Genomic DNA, 23,172 nt, shown 5'->3' on the forward strand with positions numbered 1-23,172 from the left:
GAGAAGCAAACTGAGGGTTTTAGAAGGAAGGGGAGTGGGAGGATGGGTGAGCACGGCGGTGGGTATTAAGGAGGAGACATATTGCATGGAACCCTGGGTGTTAGAGGTGAACAATGAATCTTGGAACACTACATCAAAAACTAATTATGTACTGTATGGTGATTAACACAATAATAATAAAAAAACAAAACAACAAACAAACAAAAAAGAGGGAGACTTAGCACCAAATGTATGTTGAAATGCAGGTGAAATTTAATTTGCATTACAGCATCCAAAATAAACAAAATGATTTCTTTAAACCTGATACTTGGGATTCTTCCTTAAGTTGGAGGTTTAGTTTTTAGATTTTTTTTTTTATTTGACAGAGAGAGATCACAAGCAGGCAGAGAGGCAGGCAGAGAGAGAGGGAAGCAGGCTCCCTGCTGAGCAGAGAACTGGAAGCGGGGCTCAATCCCAGGACCCCAGGATCAGGACCCAAGCAAAGGCAGAGGCTTTAACCCACTGAGCCACCCAGGCACCCCTGCAGGTTTAGTTTTTAAATATCAAGGTAGGAGAAATGGTTTCATGCTCCTCTTTGAGAGACATTCTCAGCAAACTGTACATTATAGGTATTTTACCAACAAATGAAAAGCCATGGGGTGCTTGGGTGGCTCAGGGGGTTAAAGCCTCTACCTTTAGCTCGGGTCATGATCCTGGAGTCCTGGGATTGAGCCCTACATCGGGCTCTCTGCTCAGTGGAAAGCCTGCTTCCTCCTCTCTCTCTGCCTACTTGCGATCTCTGTCAAATAAATAAATAAAATCTTTAAAAACAACAACAACAAAAACAAATGAAAAGCCAAATTGGATAGAATAACTCCATATTTTTTCTTTGTCATATTTTCAAGTGTTTAAATTTTTCCTTTTTAGATTTTTAAGTACGTCAACCTCTGATCTGATTGATCAGAGAATGATCAATCATAATAGAATAAACATTCAGCTGTCTACAATACCACTGCATAGTAAGTTGAAAATTTTTAAAGCAAACCTCTTCCTTATTTAATACAAAATGGAGACTTTTAATTGACAATCCATCTTAATTTGATTAGGCCCCTTCTATATTACATGAGATTCAACAGAATAGCTTTACCTTGCTACTTATATTTACTGAACCAATCTAAAATTATTTTCTTTAGAGTGACCTTAAGAATAGGAAATACCAAATGCCAATTATATGCATGTATGAATACAAGTATAATTTTAAACATAAGGCATGCCTCTCTAATGCTTCTAAATTTATCATACTTTTTTGTTTTTTTATTTATTTCAGAGAGTGAGAGAGAACATGAGCAGAGATGGGGGGAGGGCTATAATAATTTTTTTCAAAAAAATTATATTTTGAAATAGTTATAATTTCCAGAGTAACTGCAAAGATAAAACAGAGAATTCCCTCATGCCCTTTACCAGCTTCCTTTAATCATGTAGTTTGTTTAATATTAGAGACATCTTGATGTTTTAGAAAAATTTTGATCAGATGAATACAGCTTACATATTCCAAAAGGGACATCTTGAAATACTTCTTCAGAATTATTATTTTTCATGCTCCTCACTAATTTATGATGTTTTAACATGTGTTTTACACATGTTCTACTTCTAAGCAATGGCCAATTATGAGTACAAATTAAACTTGTGACTAAGAACAATTAAAAACAGTGTAATGGTCCTCTTCAAAATCTTCTTCCCACCACCCCCCCAAAAAAAATAGAGGAGAAAATGCTTCCAAAGTCATTTTACAGGACTAGAATTATCTGGATGCCAAAACTAGCCAACAACATTACAAGAAAAGAAAATTATAGGCCAATACTGATAAACATAGATACAAAAATCCTAAACAAAATATTAGCAAACCAAATTCAAGAATAACAAAAGCATCATGTACCATGATCAAGTGGGATCTTTTCCAAGGATGCAAGGATGGTTCAATATCCATAAATCAATGTAATATACCATGTTAACAAAATAAAGGATAAAAATCTTATAATCATCTCATGAGATGCATGATACGTACTTGACAAAATACAACACCCATTCATGATAAAAACTCTCAACAAAGTGGGTGTAGAGAGAATGTACCTTAACAAAAGAAAGCCCATGTATGACAAGCCCACAGCTAACATCATACTCAACAAGAATAGGAACAAGGCAACGATGCATACTCTCACCACTTTTGTTCAGCGTAGTATCAAAGGTCTTAGGGCAATTAGGCAAGAAAAAGAAAAATTTTTAAAGATTTTATTTATTTATCTGAAAGCAAAAGAGAGAGAGAGAGAGAGAGCGAGCGCGCGCGCATGAGTGGGATGGAGGGGCACAGGGAGAGAGAGAAGCAGACTCCTCCCAAGCAAGGAGCCCCACATGGGGCTTGATCCTAGATCCTCAGGATCATGACCTGAGCTGAAGGCAGATGCTTAACAACTGAGCTACCCAGTTGCCCTAGAAAAAGAAATTTTATTAAAAGCATCCAAATCAGAAAGAAAAAAATAAAATTGTCTCTATTTGTAGATGCTATAATCACATATATAGAAAACTCTGAAAACCTCTACTGAAAAACTGTTAGAATAAATGAATTCAGTACAGTTGCAGGTCACAGAAACCAATATTCAAAACTCAGTTGTGCTTCCTTTTTTGTTTTTTTTTTTTAAGATTTTATTTATTTATTTGACAGAGATCACCAGTAGGCAGAGAGAGAGAGAGAGAGAGAGAGGAGGAGGAGGAAGCAGGCTCCCTGCTGAGCAGAGAGCCCAGTGTGGGGCTCAATTCCAGGACCCTGGAACCATGACCCAAGCCGAAGGCAGAGGCCCAACCCACTGAGACACCCAGGTGCCCCTCTCAGTTCTGTTTCTATACACTAATAATAAGTTATCAGAAAGAGAAATCAAGAAAACAATCCTATTTACAACTGCATGAGAAAAGAATAAAATACCTAGGAATTAATTTACATAAGGAAGTGAAAGACCTGTACTCTATAAACTATAAGACACTGATGAAAGAAACTGAAGACACAAATAAATGTAAAGATATTCTATGCTCATATACTGGAAGAATTAATATTGTCAAAATGTCTATAACTACAGAAAACAATCTACAGATGCAATGCAATCCCTATCAAAATTCCAATGACATTTTTCATAGAAATAGAAAAACAATTCCAAAATTTGTATGGAACCACAAAAGACTGTGACTAGCCAAAGCAATCTTGAGCAATAAGAACAAATCAGGAGGCATTACTCCCTGATTTCAAACTATAATACAAAGCTATGGTAATCAAAACAATTAGTATTAAAATAAAAACAGACACATAAATTAATGGAACAGAATAGAGCCCGAAAATAAACTCATATATGGTCAATTAATTAAGACACAGGAGTCAAGAATAACAGTGGGGGGAACGGACAGTCTCTTCAATAACTGGTCCTGGGAAAACTGAATAACCACATGCACAAAAATAAAACTGGATCAATCTCTTACACCATACACATAAATCAGATCAAAATGGACTGAAAATTGGATGTAAAACCTGAAACCATAAAACTCCTAGAAGAAAACACAAGCAACAAGCTCTTTGACATTGGTTTTGGTGAGAATTTTTTAGATTTGACACCAAAAGAGATGGCAATAAAAGCAAAAGTAAACAAGTGAGACTACATCAAACTAAAAACTTTTAACTGTACAACAAAGGAAACCATCAATAAAATGAAAGGGAAACCTAGTGAATAGGAGAAAATATCTGCAAATTATATATCTGATAATGGATTAACATTAAAATATGTAAAGAACTCATATAACTCAATAGTAAAAAAAACCTCAAAAAATCCAATTAAAAAATTGGCAGACGATCTGAACAGACATTTTTCCAAAGACAATATAGAGATGGCCAAAAGGTACACAAAAAGGTGCTAAACATCACTAATCATCAGGAGAATGTAAGTCAAAATCACAATGAATTATCACTTCACACCTATAAGAGCAGTTATTATAAAAAGACAAGAAATAAGTGTTGGCAAGGATGTGGAGAGAAGGGAGCACTTGTGCACTGCTGGTAGGAAAGTAAACTGGTGCAGCCACTGAAAAAAAGTATGGAACTTCTTCAAAAATTTACAAGTGTAACTACCATATGACCTAACAATTCCACTTCTGGGTATTTATCTGAAAGAGAAGAAAGCACTAAAAAAGATATCTACATCCCCATGGTCACTGCAACATTATTATAAATAATAGCCACACATAGAAACAATCTATGTGTATCCATCAATGGATAAATGAACAGAGAAAATGTAGTGTGTACACACAATGAAATATTCAACCATAAAAAGAAGGAAATCTTGCCATTTGCAACAATATGGATGGTCCTTGAGGGCATTATGCTGACGGAAGTAAGTTAGAGAAAGACAAATACTGTGTGAGCTTACTTACGTGAGATCTAAAAAAAAAAAAAAACACCTCACAAGGCCCAAAAGCCCAAACTGATGTGGAGAACAGACTGGTGGTTGATAGAGGTGGAGGGCAGGGCGTGGGAAAAAATGGGTGAAAGTGGTCAAAAGGTACAAACTTCTAATCATAAAATAATTAAGTCCTGGGGATGTAATGTATAGCAAGGTGACTACAGTTAATAATATTGTATTGTATATTTGAAAGTTGATGAGACTAAATCTTAAAAGTTCTTATCTCAAGAAAAAAACTGTAATTATGTGGCAATAGATGTTAACTAGACATTGTGGTGATGATTTCACAATATATGCATATATCGAGTCACTATGTTGTACATCTGAAACTAATATGGTTATATGTTAATTAAATCTCAATAAAAAAATAAAAACAGTATAATGGTCACAAGCCACCAAAACAGATAAACTAACAACTACTGTAGATCGTAATCACATTCAACTAGTATCTCTTAATGTTGTTCACATCACATTACTCGAATTGTTGTTTTTATTTTTTTTTAAAGATTTTTAAGATTTATTTATTTGTCAGAGAGAGTAAACACAGGCAGACAGAGTGGCAGGCAGAGGCAGAGGGAGAAGCAGGCTCCCTGATGAACAAGGAGCCCCATGCGGAACTCGATCCCAGGACCCCGGGATCATGACCGGAGCCGAAGGCAGCCGCTTAACCAAGTGAGCCACCCAGGTGTCCCCCGAATTGTTGTTTTTAAATGGGAAAAGCATTTAAACAATTAATTTATAAATTTCCAAAAAGCAATTATTAATACTGCTTCTATTAATATTATTAATTATTATTAACATTATTATTTATTACTGTCTTCAATGATGCAAATTAATTCTAAGATTAATTTATAAGATGACTCTAAAATTTCACAGAGAAGAGAAATGTGCAGGAGTCAATACAACTTTGGGTGAGGGGAGGTGTGTATGTGTGGGGGGTAAATAAAAAGAAATAAAAATATATTTCCCTTAAACTGAGGAATGGGTAACAAATGTTCATTGTACTGTTATACTCTTCACCTAACACGTTTTCCAAATATTGTGCTATAGCCATTTAACATTTAGTTTTGCCTCACCAAAAATCACATTATAAAGCTACAGTAATTAAAAGTATATTACTGGCAAAGAACCAAAGATCAATGAAACTAAACAGTTCTAAAACCATCCCATGCATATATGAAAATTTATTAACTGATAATTTGACATGATACTTGTTATAAAGATTATTCCAAATGAACGGCCAACTAAACAAGATTCCTCCCTTACACCACAGATAAAAATAAACTCCAGATGAATTAGAGACCTAAATTCTGTATAAAAGTATAAAAAAAGGTAAGATTCTATGTTTAGATTTTCAGGGCAGGAGAAATGTCCATTTAAAAGTTGTAAAAAAAAAAAAGGTAAAATCAAAAGCAATAAAGGCAAAGAAAAGTAAATTCGAGATCAAAATTAAAAACTATTACAAACAAAGGGAGAGAACTTAGACTGGAGGAACTGTACCATTTTTATAATAAGGATGACTATCTAGGGCACAAAGAGCTCCTATAAATAAATAAGACAAGTATTTGTTATGCCACATATAATAGAAAAAACAAAAATAAGAGTGCTTAAACAAGACAGAAGTTAAATTTCTCACTCAGACAGCTTAAGTTGAGGGTTGGTGAAGTGGCTCCACCAACAGCTCAGAGACCCAGGTTTTCTGGCTCACTGAGCTATAGTGACAGTCTTGACAGACAGGATGGCTATTAGAACTCCAGTCATTGTATCCATGTTCCAATATAAGAAGGGTAAGGAATAAATCAGAGAGTGCCTTCTCTCTTTAAGGAAATTTCAGAAAACTATACTAAACACTTCTGCTTATGTATCATCAGCTAAAACTCATATGGTAACACTTAGCTCTAAGGAGGCCAGGGAATGTTGTCCTCCAAATGGGCAGAAAAGGGCTTGGCTAAAAGCTGGGGTTCCCATGACTAAAGATGAAGGAAGAATAGACCATAGGATGTAACTAGCATTCTTTATTGTGCAATCTAAAAAAAAAAACAAAAAACAAAAAACAAAACCCAGAAAAAGAAATACAAATGGTCAAAAACTCAAGAAAAATATTCAATCGCAGGGAAATAAATCAAAAACAAGGACACAGGGGCGCCTGGGTGGCTCAGTGGGTTAAAGCCTCTGCCTTCAGCTCTGGTCATGATCCCAGGGTTCTGGGATCAAGCCCCGCGTCAGGCTCTCTGTTCGGCGGGGAGCCTGCTTCCTCCTCTCCCTCTCTGCCTGCCTCTCTGCCTACTTGTGATTTCTGTCTGTCGAATGAATGAATAAAATCTTTAAAAAAAAAAAAAACAAGGACACATTAGGTCTTTGCCTGTTTCAAAGGAAACATGAGTTTTTAAAACTTCTAAAAGAGGTAAAAATTTGTAAATTGGTAGATGGCATGAGGATTTTTAGCCTTGTGTTTTTTTTTTTTACAAAGAGAATGTATTCAATATTTCTAGTGTAAATAAAAAATAGTGCAAATATTTTTATTGATTGATAAACTGAAACACATTACTATTTTTAATTATATTATACATAGTATCAGTACAGGCACTTTGTGGACCAATTGGCAGTATGTATTAAAATTTTGGTTATATGATCATATGATCCAGCAATTCCATCTTTCAGAATCTATGCAATACAAACATCACACACTTGTGTAAGTACAAGGATGTTCATCACAGTAACGTTAAAAGATGGAAGAATTGGAAACAACCTAAATATTCATTATTATGGAACATTATTTTTCTTCATAGCACTATTACCATTATCTGAAATTACACTGCCTACTTGTTTGTAATCTAGGGAGTTAGCTCATCTAGGAAAAGGGCCAAGGCAAGGAGAATATTATTTATGTAATACTTGTTGGTTAAAAATTCATTAGAAATAATGCACCGTCTTTTAAAATAGCAACTCAAAACCAGCACCATTCCAGCCTTTAATAACAGTAACTGGTGAGAAGGCCTGCAGGTTTGCAGACAAACAATGAGTGTGATGAAGCTTCTGAACTTGCTATCTAGGGAGACTATACTGGATATGATCTGTTTGCCCTCTTCCTTAAGAGTCTGGAGCATCTCACAGTAGAATCAACACATTCTATTGTATATAACTCTTAACTGCCTTTTAATTCATGGTTCCCAATACTCCTACCAGCACCAAATGAGCTGCCTCTGCTACTGAACAGGGCTTACCATGGGAAGAGGGTCCCAACCCACTGCCAGAGTAACAAGACATCATGTTGAAGGAGACAAATGCTGACACCTGAGCCACAGTGCTTGAGGGAAGTGCTTGACACTAATAGGAGCATTGTGTTCATCAGTACTCATAGTAGCAGTATTATAGGCCTCCACACCCAGTACTATAAAATAAGGACTGTGCCTATGACCTACAAAATGGAAACGATAAGCATGCCCTTGCTATGATTTCTAAGTCCTTAATGACATCTCCTTTCACAGCAGCTAATCTCTCCTTTTTACTTCTAAACTTGTAGACAAACAGTTTTCAAACTATTTTAACTGAAGCGATTCTGTTCAAATGTAAGTTTAAAGATAAATAAACAGGGGGAAAGAGATAGCTTTACTGCTCAGTCTCAGGGGTAGGGTAGCAGGAACACCCAGAGTACTAAGAGCTCTGGGAAGCAGGGTTTGAAAGGGAAGGAGACAGGGAGTGCTCGAGAAAGTGAACTTTACTCAAGACAGAAGGGAAGTGAGGGAGGGGGCTTTGTAGATAGTGGGGGAAAGCACAGGGCCTAGGGCTGCTTTATTGGAGGAAGAACAAGGTGCCTTTTGTGACTTTGACAAAGTAAGCACAGGGATTAACAGTAGAAGAGGAGGTCAGAGAGTGGGGGTTTAGATTATATAGGGCCTTGTAGGTAAGCATAAAGCCTCTGAGCTAAGAACTGATTTTTAACAGTGTCCCTCTAGCTGCTGCATTGAGAACAGCTGTACAAGGGCAAGGACAAAAGCAGGGAAAAAAGAATTAGGAGAGGGCAATTTTTCAGGAGATATATACTGGTGGTTTGGAGAAGGTGAAAGCTGAAGAGATACTGGCATTAATGACCAACTCTAGATACATTCTAAAAGTAAATACCTTCTGAAAGAAGAGCCAACAGGGTTTGCTGACAAACTGAATGTGGGAAGAAAGGTGACAGTCAACAATGACTCCAAAGTTCTTGGCCTGGGCTACTAGAAGAAAGGAGTTGCTATTTACTGAGATGGGACAGGCAACAAAAAAGGTGGTTTTGGAGGGGGAAAATGAATTCAGTTTTGAAATGTCTATTAGATATCCAAATGGAGAGGTCATGTAGGCACTCTGATATCAGAGTATGGGATTTAGAGGAGTGGTCTAACTTGGAGATAAAATCTGGTAGTCACTAGCATGTGGTTTTTGGCATATAGATGGTATTTAAAGTCATGAGACTGGGTGAAATGCAAGGAAATAGTGTTGATAAGGAAGAATACAAGTTTGAGAGGTAAGGAGCATCCCCACGTCTAGTGATCAGGAAGTTGATGAGGAACTAGCAAGAAGACTGAGATAGAATCCTCTAGTAAGGTGGGGGGAAATCCAGAGAAAGTAGTGTTCTGGAAGCTAAGTTAAAGCATTTCAAAGAAAGAGGAACAATCAACTGGGCAGAATGCTGCTGAAAGATCAAGTAAAAGAAAAACTGAGAACTGACTCATTTGACAGATCGGCAATGTTGAGGTCTTGATTGGGGAGGGGAGGTAAGGGCCTGATTAGTATGGATTCGAGACGGACTGGCAGAAAGGAACTGGACTCAGTGAGTTAAACAACTGTAGAAAGGAACAGATTTAGAAGGGGATGCAAGATCAAGAGTTTGGTCTTATATGTTAAAGCATTATTATCTCTAATATTTAGTACAGTGGCTGCCACATAGCAGCAACTCAAGAAATATTTGTTGTGCTCGCTTCGTAGAAAGGAACAGATTTAGAAGGGGATGCAGGATCAAGAGTTTGGTCTTATATGTTAAGGCATTATTATCTCTAATATTTAGTACAGTGGCTGCCACATAGCAGCAACTCAAGAAATATTTGTTGACTGAACTAAGCAATCAGGAAAAGTCTTCATTCTAGACATTTAAAAGCTGATACAGTAAAATGTGACAATCCTTAGTCCAATAAAAAGAACTGCCTTGGGACGCCTGGGTGGCTCAGTTGGTTGGACGACTGCCTTCGGCTCAGGGCGTGATCCTGGAGTCCCGGGATCGAGTCCCACATCGGGCTCCCAGCTCCATGGGGAGTCTGCTTCGCTCTCTGACCTTCTCCTCACTCATGCTCTCTCTCACTGTCTCTCTCTCAAATAAATAAATAAAATCTTTAAAAAAAAAAAAAAAAGAACTGCCTTTATTTTTCTACTATGCCTGAAAACTCTTCAGTTTTAAAGACTAAAAAAATTAAATTAAAACTATTTCTTACACACCTAGAACACCTAAATTTGAGAGGAATAGCAACAGAATTTGACAAACACATGCTCTATAAGAACACATACATTCAATTTTGGATAAGTACAATCTCTCCAACTACCTCCTGCATTAGGGCCATCTGACTTTGTACTCAGGCGTGCAACATGGTCCCCAATCCACTATGTTATGACTCACTATCCACTGGATGGAAGACTTCTGTTGGTTGCCGAAAGATACTAACTTAAAGGAACCTTACACATATGACAAAAGCAAAATAATAATAATCATTTGTTCAGTCATCTTTACTGCTAAACATTCACCTTCTCTTTTTATTCTTACAACTTTGTGAGGCAAGTATTCTTTTTTTTTTTAAAGATTTTATTTATGTATTTGACAGAGATCACAGGTAAGCAGAGAGGCAGGCAGAGAGAGAGGAAGCAGGCCCCCTGCTGAGCAGACAGCCTGATGCAGGGCTCGATCCCAGGACCCTGAGATCATGACCTGAGCCAAAGGCAGAGGCTTTAACCCACTGAGCCACCCAGGCACCCCGAGGCAACTATTCTTAACACTTTCATTTCACACATAAGAAAGCACAGGGTCCGAGACTTACATAAGAACACACATCTCGGAGTGCCTGGGTGGCTCCGTCCATGATCCCAGAGTCCTGGGATGGTGCCCTGTGTTATGTCGGGCTCCCTGCTTGATGGGGAGCCTGCTTCTACCTCTCCTACTCCCTCTGCTTGTATTCCCTCTCTATTTCTCTCTTTCTGTGTGATAAATAAACAAAATCTTAAAAAAAAAAAAAACCCAACAATACACATCTCTTTCAAGAAATAGTGCTGGGACAACTAGATATCCACATGCAAAAGAATGGAGGTGGACCCTATGTCACACACAAAAATTAACTCAACACTGATCAAAGACCTAAACGTAAGAACTAAAACTATAGACTCTTAGAAGACAGCATAGGGGTAAACTGACACGATCTTGGATTTGGCAATGTATTCTTAGGACACCAAAAGTATAAGCAACAAAAGAACAGAACAGAAATTTGACTTCATTAGAATTAGAAGCCAGTGTACAAAGGATACTATCAAAAAGGTGAAAACGCAACACACAGTATGGGAGAAATACGTGCAAACAATATATCTGACAAGGGTCTGGTATCCAGAATGTATAAAGACCCCTTAACAACTACTTAACAATAAGATAAGCAATCCAATTAAAAAATGGACAAAGGAATTGAATAGATGTCTTTCCAAAGAAGATATACAGATGACCAAAAAGGACATGAAAAGATGCTCAACATTATTCACTAGTCATTTAGAAAATGTGAATCAAAATCACGAGATATTACTTCATACCCACTAGGATAGCTATAACCAAAAAACCCCTGGAGGGTGGCAGGGGAGAGGGGTTGGGTTAAATAAGTGATGGGGATTAAGGAGTGCCCTTGTGATGAGAATGGAGTAATGAATAGAAATAAATCACTATATTGTATACCTGAAACTAATGTAACACTGTATGTTCACTAACTGAATAAAAACTTAAAAAAAAAAAAACCAACAACCCAAAAACAGTGGGGCACCTGGGTGGCTCAACTGGTGAGGTGTCTGACTCAATTTCTGCTTGGGTCATGATGTCAGGGTTGTGAGATCGAGCCCTGCTCGAAGAGGGAAGATTCTCCCTCTTCAGACCAATACTGTTGGTGGCAATGCAAGCTGGTGCAGCCACTTTGGAAAACAGTGTGGAGATACCTTAAGAAATTAAAAACAGAGCTTCCTTATGACCCTCCAATTGCACTACTGGGTATTTACCCCAAAGATACAGATGTAGTGAAAAGAAGGGCCATCTGTACCCCAATGTTTACAGCAGCAATGGCCACAGTCACCAAACTGTGGAAAGAACCAAGATGCCCTTCAACGGACGAATGGATAAGAAAGATGTGGTCCAAATACATTATGGAGTATTATGCCTCCATCAGAAAGGATGAATATCCAACTTTTTTATCAACATGGATGGGACTGGAAGAGATTATGCTGAGTGAAATAAGTCAAGCAGAGAGAGTCAATTGTCATATGGTTTCACTTATTTGTGGAGCATAACAAATAACATGGAGGACATGGGGAGATGGAGAGGAGAAGAGAGTTGGGAGAAACTGGAGGGGGAGATGAACCATGAGAGACTATGGACTCTTTGAAAAACAGTCTGAGGGTTTGGAGGGGAGGAGGGTAGGAACTGGGGGAGCCAGGTGGTGGGTATTATGGAGGGCACGTATTGCATGGAGCACTGGGTGTAGTGCATAAACAATGAATTCTGGCACACTGAAATTTAAAAAATAAAAAAAATTATATATAAAAAAGATTCTCCCTCTCCTCCTCCTCCCCTCTCTTGCTCTCACTCTCTCACTCTTTAAAAAAAAACAAACAGAAAATAACAAGTATTGACAAGGATGTTGAGAAACTTCAGAACATTGCTGGTGGAAATGTACAATACTGCAGATGCTATATAAAACAGTTTGATGGTTTCTCAAGAAGTTAAACATAGAATTACCTATGACCCAGCAATTCCACTCCTATGTATGTAGACAAAAGAACTAAAACAGGTATTCAAGCAAAAAATTATACATGAATGCTCTTAGTAGCACTATCTATAATAGCCAAATGAATAAACAACCCAAATATCTATCAATTGGTGAATGGATAAACAAAATGTAGTATATCCATACAATTGAATTATTACTCAAAGAAAGGAATGATAATTTTTAAAAATTATTTTTACTAACATATAATGTATTATTTGCCCCAGGGGTACAGGTCTGTGAATCATCAGGTTTACATATTTCACAGCACTCACCATATCACATACCCTCCCCAATGTCTATAACCCAACCACCTTCTCCATACCCCCTTCCCCCAGCAACCCTCAGCTTGTTTTGTGAGATTAAGAGTCTCCAATGGTTTGTCTCCTTCCCGACCCCATCTTGTTTCATTTTTTTCTTCCCTACCCTCCAAACCCTCTCACCCTGCCTCTCAAATTCCTCATATCAGGGAGATCATATGATAATTGTGAAAGGAATGATTATTATTCAAAGAAAGGAACACATGCTACAACATGAATGAACCTTGCACAAATTATGCTAAGTGAAAAAAGCCAGTCACAGTATGTCACATTTGTGTGATGCCACTTATATGAAATGCCCAGAATAGGCAACTCCGCAGAGACAGAAGCAGATTGGTGGTTTTCAGGAAATAGGGGGAGAGAGGAATAGAGAGTGCCTGTTAAATGGGTACAGGGTTTCCTTCTGGGGTGACAAAAATAGTCTGCAATTAATGCTTACACAACACTGTGAATGTACTGAGAGTCCTGAATTGTATACTTTAGGTTAAACTGATTAATGTTATGTGAACTTTAATTCTATTAAAAAAAATCACACAGGGGGGCGCCTGGGTGGATCAGTGGGTTAACGCCTCTGCCTTCAGCTCAGGTCATGACCCCAGGGTCCTGGGATCGAGGCCCACATCAGGCTCTCTGCTCAGTGGGGAGCCTGCTTCCCTCTCTCTCTCTGCCTGCTTCTCTGCCTACTTGTGGTCTCTGCCTGTCAAATAAATAGGTGAAATCTTTAAAAAAAAAAAATCACACAGCTGACATTTAACAAATCAAGATTTGGCACTCAAGAAATGACTGCAAATCATCTGCCCACTCAAAATATCCTATTTCCTCTATAAACCAAAGAATCTTTGGCCCACCTTGCAATTAACTTTTCCCTCTGTCTACCACAATCCAAGTATGGCACCTAACTTTATTTATGATGGTGGAATTCCTATAATTGCCCAAGCACACAAAAGTTTCTAAATAAAATATTTCTTATCATAGACTCCCAGTATAAACCTTTGTAGACCAAGGGCTTTTACTTATGTCATAAAGGCATCCTTCATACAGAAGTTAACCATCATCCACCTAATGGATGAACTACTAGCAGCTATGAAGACTAATCCCTCACAGGATTACACTCTTACTTTCGGAAAAAAGTACAGCAATGGGGCTTATGTCTTCAACTAATAAACTCCATTCCTCAGTAATAAATCCTTGGCATTTTCCAACCCCTATGGTATCTATAGATCACAACTCTTTAAACCTCCTATGCTAGCTAGGTTAAGGTTGCCGATGAGGCAGAGATGTGTAAGAGACAGATCGGTAGAGGTCATGTGCGTGACAACCCACTCTGGACAGCCACTCTAATCCAATCTTCTAGGTAATTGCATTCCAGCATTCACACAATCTTTTGGAAACCAGTTTGTTCGTGTTCTCTTCTCTTTGAGCTCAGTGAGGGTCTCCTCCAACTTGTGTCCATACCCTTTAATGAGCATCAGTGATAAAGATTTCAAAGTATGAGAAATTTTACATATATGCAACTGAAAAACCAGCTATAATATAAAGTTAAAGCGGCTGCAAAAAACTGCTCTTGGGAATCTGAAAGTTGGAGATACATATTCCCTGACATAGCCAAGTATTCCATTTTCAACATGACAACAATCTGATCTTTGTTCACAGTTTAATGGGAGGATGATGTCAGGGTCACTGGAGCCCTGCTGGCCTTTAGGAGCCCTAAGGCTTTTCAGATAAGAAAAAGACTAAGGGCCTAATCACTAACATCTGAGTCTCAAAGGTCCTGGAAAAATATCTCCTCAGTGGAAAGCACAAAGTCTCCAAAACAAATACAAGCAAGACCCCTCTGATATAGGGGAGAAGGGTAATCAGGCACCACTAAGTTACCTCCCTCAAGAGCTAGAAGCATTTGGGTAACCAACACAGACTGCACCTACCATACATATAGGACACCTGACCTTCCCTCATCACTCCTCTTCTAGGGTAAATTCAAAAGATTTCCCCAAATTTATCCTTTCCATTTCCTTACTTTCTACCCACTTCAATCTGGTCTCTGCCTTTTCCAATCTAAAATGGTTTTGCTGAGGTCAATGATTCCATCTTGCTAAATCCAACTGATCATTTTCAATCTGCAGCTTCACTTGATAACTCTTCTTTTTTAAAAATGCCTTTTAAGAGTCAATTATCATATGGTTTCACTTATTTGCGGAGCATAACAAATAGCATGGAGGACAAGGGGCGTTAGAGAGGAGTAGGGAATTTGGGTAAATTGGAAGGGGAGGTGAACCATGAGAGACTATGGACTCTGAAAAACAATCTGAGGGGTTTGAAGTGGCGGGGGGGGGGGGGGGTGGGTGGGAGGTTGGGGTACCAGGTGGTGCGTATTATAGAGGGCACGGCTTGCATGGAGCACTGGGTGTGGTGAAAAAATAATGAATACTGTTTTTCTGAATATAAATAAATTGAAAAAAAAATGTGTCACGCTGTGTCGCGTGACACAGGAACTGATTAAAAAAAATGCCTTTTATGACACAACTTAAACTGGAAGTAGATTCTAAAGTAAACACCTAAGACAAATATCGAGCATAGTTTAAATTACTCTTGAATCCTTTAAATGGCCCATTAAATAAAGCAAAGCTGTTTTTTGTATACATTAACTCTAGGCAGTAATGAACAGCATATACATATACAGGTATACACAAAACAAACAGTTAAATATACATGCGAAATCAACTTCTCTTTCATCTAATTAAAAACATCTTCAAGTGTATTAGGTTAAGTTTGCATACCTTAGCTATAAGCAAGATCCCACTCCACTGTACCTCTCTGATCACTTCTCATCCCTTATCCTGGAGCGACCTTCCTTTACTCAACTTTGAAACACTGGGCTCTCTCTCTTCTTAATCTGTCAATGGTCTCAACTTCCACTGCTCAGTGGAATCACCTGAAGAGTTTTTGTTTTTTTTTTTAATCCCGGCTTTAATTTAGACCAAGTAAACAAAAATATACATTTCTGGTGTGGGTATTAACAAGAGTAATTTTTAATTATCCAGTATTTCCAACGTGCAGCCAAGATGAGAATCCCTGTTGTGTTCTCTCTTCCTAGAATAGGGATTCCACACTCAAATGCCTACAGGATCAGAGAAGTAAATTAAAAAAAAGCAAGCCAGGGGCGCCCATGTGGCTCAGTGGGTTAAAGCCTCCGCCTTCGGCTCAGGTCATGATCCCAGGATCCTGAGAACAAGTCCCGCATCCGGCTCTCTGCTCAGCGAGGAGCCTGCTTCCTCCTCTCTTTCTTTGCCGGCCTCTCCACCTACTTGTGATATCTCTCTGTCAAAAAAATAAATAAAATCTTAAAAAAAAAAAAAAAAAGCAAGCCAGTTATAAGTTTTAGGGAGTGGTGGACTCTCTGCTGAACTAGAAAGCAGCCGGGATCAGTGCTGACTTAGCTCCAACCAATTGTTGCCATACGGGAAAGCCAGCTCAGTAGTGCTGCATCTTCTCATTTTTAAAGAAAAGACCCAAATCTAGATTTTCATGGGAAATCTTCAGATTTTAAATTATTGGCAACTAAAAATTAAAAACAAAAAACATTCCATGGGAAAAACAAAACACATGTGTAAGCCAGATTCAGCTGTGGGCTACAAATTCCCAAAGTGCTCTGGTAATTCCATCCACTACGCCTCAATTCACACCTAAATATGGGTCCCCAGTTCAGTCCACTCCTTTGGGCTATGGATTTGAAGTACCAACGCTTATGTTATTCTCCACTCAGAGGTCTTACCAGTCCCAAAGTGAACTATGATTTATACCCACTTTAAAACTATTTACCTTTCTAGTGCTCTCTACCTCAGATAACAGCCACAACATTCACCTGGTTGGGCAAGCCTGGGAGTCATCCTACTCATTTCTCCCTCAATCATTAAGTCCTTTCAATTATGCTTCTTAAATATATCTCCTATATCCATCTCCATCTCCTCTGCTACCACCATGGTCCCAGCTACAATCTTTTCTCTTCTACCTTTCCACTGTGTGTTAATTGGCTCAAGATGCCATAATAAAATACCATAGCCTGGATTGCTTAAACAACAGAAATGTAATTTTCTCACGGTTCTGGAGGGCAGATGTCCCAGATCAAGATCTGAAAAAGTCAGTTTCTCTTCCTGGCTTGCAGATAGCCACCTTCTAACTGTGCTCACAAGGCCTTTCCAACCTCCTCTACTTATAAAACCACCAATTCTATTGAGTTGGGGCCCCACCCTTTTCACCCCGTTTAACCCTAATTACCTACCAAAGATTCTATTTCCACGTTTAGTCACTAGGGGTAAGGGACTCAAAATTCAATTGTAGGAGGACAAAATGCAGTCTATAGCACTCAGTAACCTTAATTAGGGTCAATTGTTTCCCATAAGCACTCATTTCTTTCCAAACCATCCTCTTCAACATGACCATATTGATCTTTTTACAAAATAGTATTTATATGTATATGTACATATTAGACCCAATAATTCCATTTCCAGGAATTTATCCTACAGATATTTTCACACACATGAACTGGCATATGCCTGTACTATTCCTTATAGTAAATTATTAGAAAAAATTTAAATGTTCACCAATAAAGGAACGGTTAAATAATCTGTGGTATATCCATACAATGGAATACTATAAGGTCATTCAAAAGAATAAGGAAACTATATATTGAAATGGAAAGGTTTCCAAGACATTGTTGCAAACAGAAATACTGTGTACAGGGGTGCCTGGTTGCTCAGTCATTAAGCATCTGCCTTTGGCTCAGGTCATGGTCCCAAGGGTCCTGGGATCGAGCCCTATGTCAGGCTGAGCACTGAGCCTATTTCTCCCTCTCCCCCCTGCTCGTGCACACTCTTGCTCAAATAAATAAATAAAGTCTCAAAAAAAATAGTGTGTACAGAGTGCTACCATTTGTGTAAACAACAACAGGAACTAAGAATATGCATTTGCTTGAATGCTGACAAAAAAAATGTCTAGAACAATACACAAAACTAGTGTTAGTGGTTATCCTTTTAAAAAGTGTGGGGAAGGGGTGCCTGGGTGGCTCAGTGGGTTAAAGCCTCTGCCTTCAGCTCAGGTCATGATCCCAGGGTCCTGGGACCGAGCCCCGCATCAGGCTCTCTACTCCATGGGGAGCTGCTTCCTCCTTTCTCTGCCAGCCTCTCTGCCTACTTGTGATCTCTGTCTGTCAAATAAATAAACAAAATCTTAAAAAATAAAATAAAAAGTGTGGGGAGAACAGCAGCTGGGGAGGAAAGTAGGATCCAATACAGACATTCTAATTTAATGGGCCATGCCCTAGTACTGTTTTAAGGTCCTCTTGTGATTCCGATGAATAGGCTGGACTGAGAACTGCTGCTCAAATAAAGCCTTTACCAACTTTTCCAGATTCATTTTGTATCATCCTGCCCCTACCACTCTTCACGTTCCAGCCACATTGGCCTCTGAGTTCCCAGAAAAGGTCCTATTCCTTCTGCCTGATATATTGTTCCCCTAAGCTTCACTTTATAACTTCTATTAACCTTGAATGTCCCCCTCACCTTAAAGGTCATTTCCCAAGGAAACCTTTCCTAGTTCCCAAACTAGGACCCTTGTTTTATGTACTCAGTGTGCTCTGTACTTCTCCTAGAATTTATCACAATTGCAATGAAGTATCTGTATCACTATACATGTGTGTGTCACTCTCTTTAGAAATAATGTTCAAGAGTACAAAGACCACACTAGCTCCTTTTATCACTGTATTTCCAGAACTAAACTAGCACCTGGCTGGTAAAGTATGCCCTTCCTCAGATATGTGGTAAATGAATGAATGACTCCTCTGCCCTAAAGCTTAGGACAGCAGAGAAAATCAACACATAACCAAATGAAGACAACGTAGGGTCACCGATGTTAATTAAGGCAACAGTCTACTTAGGACAGTGGTTCTCAACTGGGGTGATTTTGGCTCTCTCAGAGGACATCTGGCAGTATCTGGAGGCTTTTTTGATTGTCACTACTGTGTACATTGTGTGACTACTTGCTATAATTGTGTATGGGCGGAGGTACTAGTGGTATATATTTAGGAGAGGTCAGGAATGCTGCTAAACATCCTATGATGACCAGGATAGCCCTCCCCAAGAATGAATTACCTGGTCCAAAATGTCAATAGTACTATAGATGAAAACGCCTAATCAAAAGGGTGATCAACTCTACTCCAGGTGGTGGGGTTTTTTTGGGGGGAGGGTAAGGTGTGTGTTGGGGAAGATGTTAAGAAAGGCTTTAGCTGTGTACTGAAAGGTGACAGGGGCTAAATCAGTGGAGACTGATCAGCTTATGAAGAGTTTAAAAGCAAAGTCATGGTTTGCTTTTAACAAGTGCCCCCCTCCAGTACTCCATACTCTGAAATTTCTCAGATCCTTTACTCTCTTCTTGATGAAACGAAACTTTCATTCTCTTAGGACAGTGGGTTTTAGCTAAACATTAAAGTAAAATTAATTCAGATTAAAGTCAGATACCCCTTCACTGTCCAGAATGTTAACTACATTTTAAAATATGCAAATACTTAAGAACACAAATAAATCTTTAACTGATTAATATTCAGGTTGTTAGTGCATACAACTATTTTTTACCTCAACAGCCAGGTTGGTCCTGATAAAGACTTCTTCAAAGCTTTCTATTTTTTGAAAAAAAAAACTTCTTACTTTGTTTGCCCTGTCCTCAATTTCTGAGTTCTCAGATTTATAAAAGATCCGAGTTTTCCCCACAGTATCTCAAGTTCTTCTGTCAGAGAGGATAGGAGAGCCATGTGGATGCAATAAATGTGAACAGATTTTATTTATAAATTAGGAGTGGTCTATAGATTTTTAAAAGGCTTTCACTAAAAGTTATGGATATTTCTGAAAGGAATGAAACTGAGATAATTTTAATGGTACCATCAAGAAAGAAAATGATGTTTTACTACCACACAAACCTGCTGCCTACTGAGCAGGATGCACATGCCCTGACCTAGTACAGCAATGTTTAGGGTCTCAGCAGTGGGTGCTCCGTTTACAAGAAACTGAGGCCTGAGACTAATAAAGAACAAAGAAAAATGCCTGGCACCAAAGGTTTGAGGGGATGCTTTGTACATAAACGATCTGAGAAGGAGCACTTCTTCAGAGTTTGGAAGGCACTACAAACCACTCTTTTTTGCTTACGTGTTAAGAATTTTTATTTCGTGTTTTCAGGCCATTTCTTAATAAGAAAATACATTATAATTTACAAACAGCAATTTACCCTCCCTTACATTTGCTGACCACTAAAACTGGGTAAAATTTCCTTAAGCTTTACCAGAGTTGAGGGATTGGGAATAATGCGAGCACAACAGAGTTCAGATGCAACATCAACTCCAAGCCCGGCCAGCTGGTTTCCATCGAGAGGTCCCCCGAGAGAAAGCCCCTCCGAGGCGGCGGCCAGGGTCGGCGAGGAAGAGACCCACTGTGGCGGCCTAGGGGCGGCCACACGGCAGGGCCAGGGTGTGCCCGGCCTCCGTTTACCTTTGTTTCAGGTACTCCTGCTTTCAGCCAGGCCGGGGATCCCGCCCGAGGCCCGGAGCTGGTGACACATCCTTCTTTGGCCAATTCGGGCTGAGGCTGGGCAGGGGGCGGGGAAGGAAAATAGAGCCTCAGCGCCTAACGACGTGACTCTCAGTTCTTCCAAAACGTTGGCATTTGTTTTTCTGCCAAGCTTTCCTGTTAACAAGTTCCCGAGGGCTGTGCGGGCGAACTGGCCTGGGAGCCCCAAAAGTGGGAGGGTCAGGGCCGTCCCCCGCCTTCTCTGCTCGGTGGGTGCCCCCGGGGCAGGCGGTTTACACACCTCCCGGGCAGCCACTGCCCGGGACCCAGCAGGGCGTGCACTGGAGCCCGCGCCGCCCCAAACCCCGACTCCCATGGCACTGCCGCTGGCCCAGCTCCGCGAGGCCCCTCTGGCCCAGCTGGCCAGGCCGGTCCCCGCCCCCAGGCCCCGGCCCCGCCCGCTCGGGCCTCCGCGCACCGCCCCCCGGCCTCGCCACCACCCTGGGGCAGGGCCGGGGGCGCCCTGGCTCCAGGCCGCGCGGCGGGCGTCCCCGCGCCTACCTCAGCGCCCGCGGCTCCTCCTCCGGCTGCTGCCCCGGCTCGCGGACGGCGCTTGCCACCAGACACCCCGGCGGCGCGGAATCTGGGAGGCGAGCGCGGCGTGTGTAGAGCTGAGGCCCGAACGCGCCCCGCCCAGCCGCCCGCCCGTCCGTCCGCCCGTCACCTCCTCCCCCTTATGCCCACCCTCCGCCGCGCGCTCGGCGCCCCGCCCCGCCCCGCCCCGCCCGCCAGGCTCCGCCCACCCCGCCGGCCGGTGTCAGGAAGGGGGCCGCCAGGGGCGCTGCGAGAGCCGCGATGTCCGCTGCCCGTGGGGTCTTTGGTATGGCGGCCCCGTGGTGTCGTGATTTGTGCCGCTTACAACCGTTTATTGGATACGAATCTCCTGTTTGGATTTGTTATTACTGTGATTTTATTGTCATTGTCGTTTTGTAATCGTTGTAATTGTTATCTTCATTAGTTCTTTTACCCTCCTGGAGCTGACCGGATGGTTCCCTTGAGGGGGGAGATGGCAGACACGCAGCCTTCGCTACTGACCAATAAACCTGGTCACTCCGATACTCCCAGTGGCCCGCACCTGTGCCACATTTCCTTGTGAAGTGAACAAGTTGTGTGACTTTTGAAGGAAGTTTTATTTTTAACTGTTATTGTGACATTTAAGAAAAATACAGAAAGCCAAACTCAAAGCACAGCTACATGGATTATTCTGACACACACCCGTATAACCACTCCCCAGATTTAGCACTATGTAAAGTGGGTGAACACAAAAGCTCATCAGCAGGGAAGACACAACCTGGGAATGGCGTCCCAAAATTCTCCTCCTGGTGACTACCACAGGAAGTCAAAGGCCACCTGCCCATAATCATGCCCTCTCCAAGGACAAACGGAAATTTCCCCATAATTAGAAACCTCCAATCAGGATGTATTTGTAAAATTCTTAATTAAAAGTCTTAATCAATAAATACATAAGCATATGAATAACTTAATAAATAAGTCAGTCAGGAGATTGAACAGTAGGAGTAAGAAGCCTAGGAGCCAAGGGTTAGGTTTTCCATGAGAGAGGTCTGGTCACCTAGGCTGTCCTCACTCTGTGTCACCAGCACCAAGGACAACATGGAATAGGTGCTGTGTGTATATTTATATTGAAAAAAAAAAAGAAAAAGAAAACCAACAAAAAAACCCACCCAGACTTTGCTTACTGAAAATTTCATCTAAGTTCAATTTTTCCAATAGCTAATCTGATGTGCTCTGTGAGATGCCTGGATGTCTTGGGAAGAAGCCATAATGCTTTAAACTTTATTCTGCTTTCCAGTTAAAAAAAAAAAACGCTTTTAAATGCATTATGGTATCATATTTAAGACTTAGAGCAGTACTGTGAGAAAGGCAGGGCAGGACAGAGGACTTTGCAAAGGTCACAGTGCAATGCATACCTGTAAGAAGAGGAAGTACACAGTGAACTATAAAACAGTTTCAGTATTGCTGACCCTGCCAGTCCCTGTTGGATTCCTAGTTTGTCTTGACAGTTTTATTGCCCAAGTTTTTCCATAAGGATTCCTTTGGTTCCTTTGCCATGCATTTATATGCAATATGACTTGAATTTATAAAGGACAGAGCACCTAACAGGACACTTGATTTAATAGGGTAGAGTCAGCCTCCCTCCCTGTCATGGGCACTTTGTGAACTGGGGCTAGAGAGTTGCCAATTTGTTTCCATTTATTGAGCACCCTTGCTCTGTGGTTGGTGGTGGGAATATAAAGAACAGAAAATTAATAAGACAATTTTTGCTCTCAAGGGTTTATAGCCAATTAGGGAGAAAGATTTGGAGATAAATGAGGGTTTAATTAATTTGGACAGTAGGGGAACAGTCTTGAGCACAATTAATTCTATTAGGAGTAGGGAGAGGATAGAGCCAGGCTTCTCAAATAACAGAACATCTGATTTTTTTAAATTGTGGGAAAATAACAAGTGTTATAAAAGTAAAGAGAATAATATAATGAACTACTATGTAGTCATTACTCAGTTTCAGCAGTTATCATTCTTTGGCCCATTTGTTCTATCTGAACCTCATCTTTTCTTTCCCTCCTTGGATTATTTTGAAGCAAATCAGAAGCAGTATATTACTGCACCCATAAATGCTTTACTATATGTCTCTAAACAATAGTTTATTTTTGATAACAACCACAAAATCATTATAATGTCTTTTAATATCTTTAAAATGAACAATTTCTTAACTTCT

The 23,172-nt window shown here is 40.0% G+C and overlaps 1 protein-coding gene across 3 annotated transcripts in view; it reads right to left on the reverse strand.

The window, feature by feature from the left end:
* The window catches only part of PPP2R3A (protein phosphatase 2 regulatory subunit B''alpha), a 202,712-nt gene extending 181,664 nt beyond the window's left edge, over positions 1-21,048 (reverse strand). For 2 of the 3 annotated variants that reach the window (XM_044252309.1, XM_044252311.1), the window contains exons 1-2: positions 20,940-21,048; positions 20,361-20,456 (exon numbers count right to left, since the gene is read on the reverse strand). The gene's annotated coding sequence lies outside the window, so the exon portion shown is untranslated. The remainder of the gene's footprint in view (positions 1-20,360; positions 20,457-20,939) is intronic. The other variant, XM_044252310.1, reaches the window with a different exon arrangement.
* Between the last annotated feature and the right edge of the window lie 2,124 nt (positions 21,049-23,172).

The sequence above is a fragment of the Neovison vison genome, chromosome 6, assembly GCF_020171115.1.
Source record: "Neovison vison isolate M4711 chromosome 6, ASM_NN_V1, whole genome shotgun sequence".
NCBI lineage: Eukaryota > Metazoa > Chordata > Mammalia > Carnivora > Mustelidae > Neogale > Neogale vison.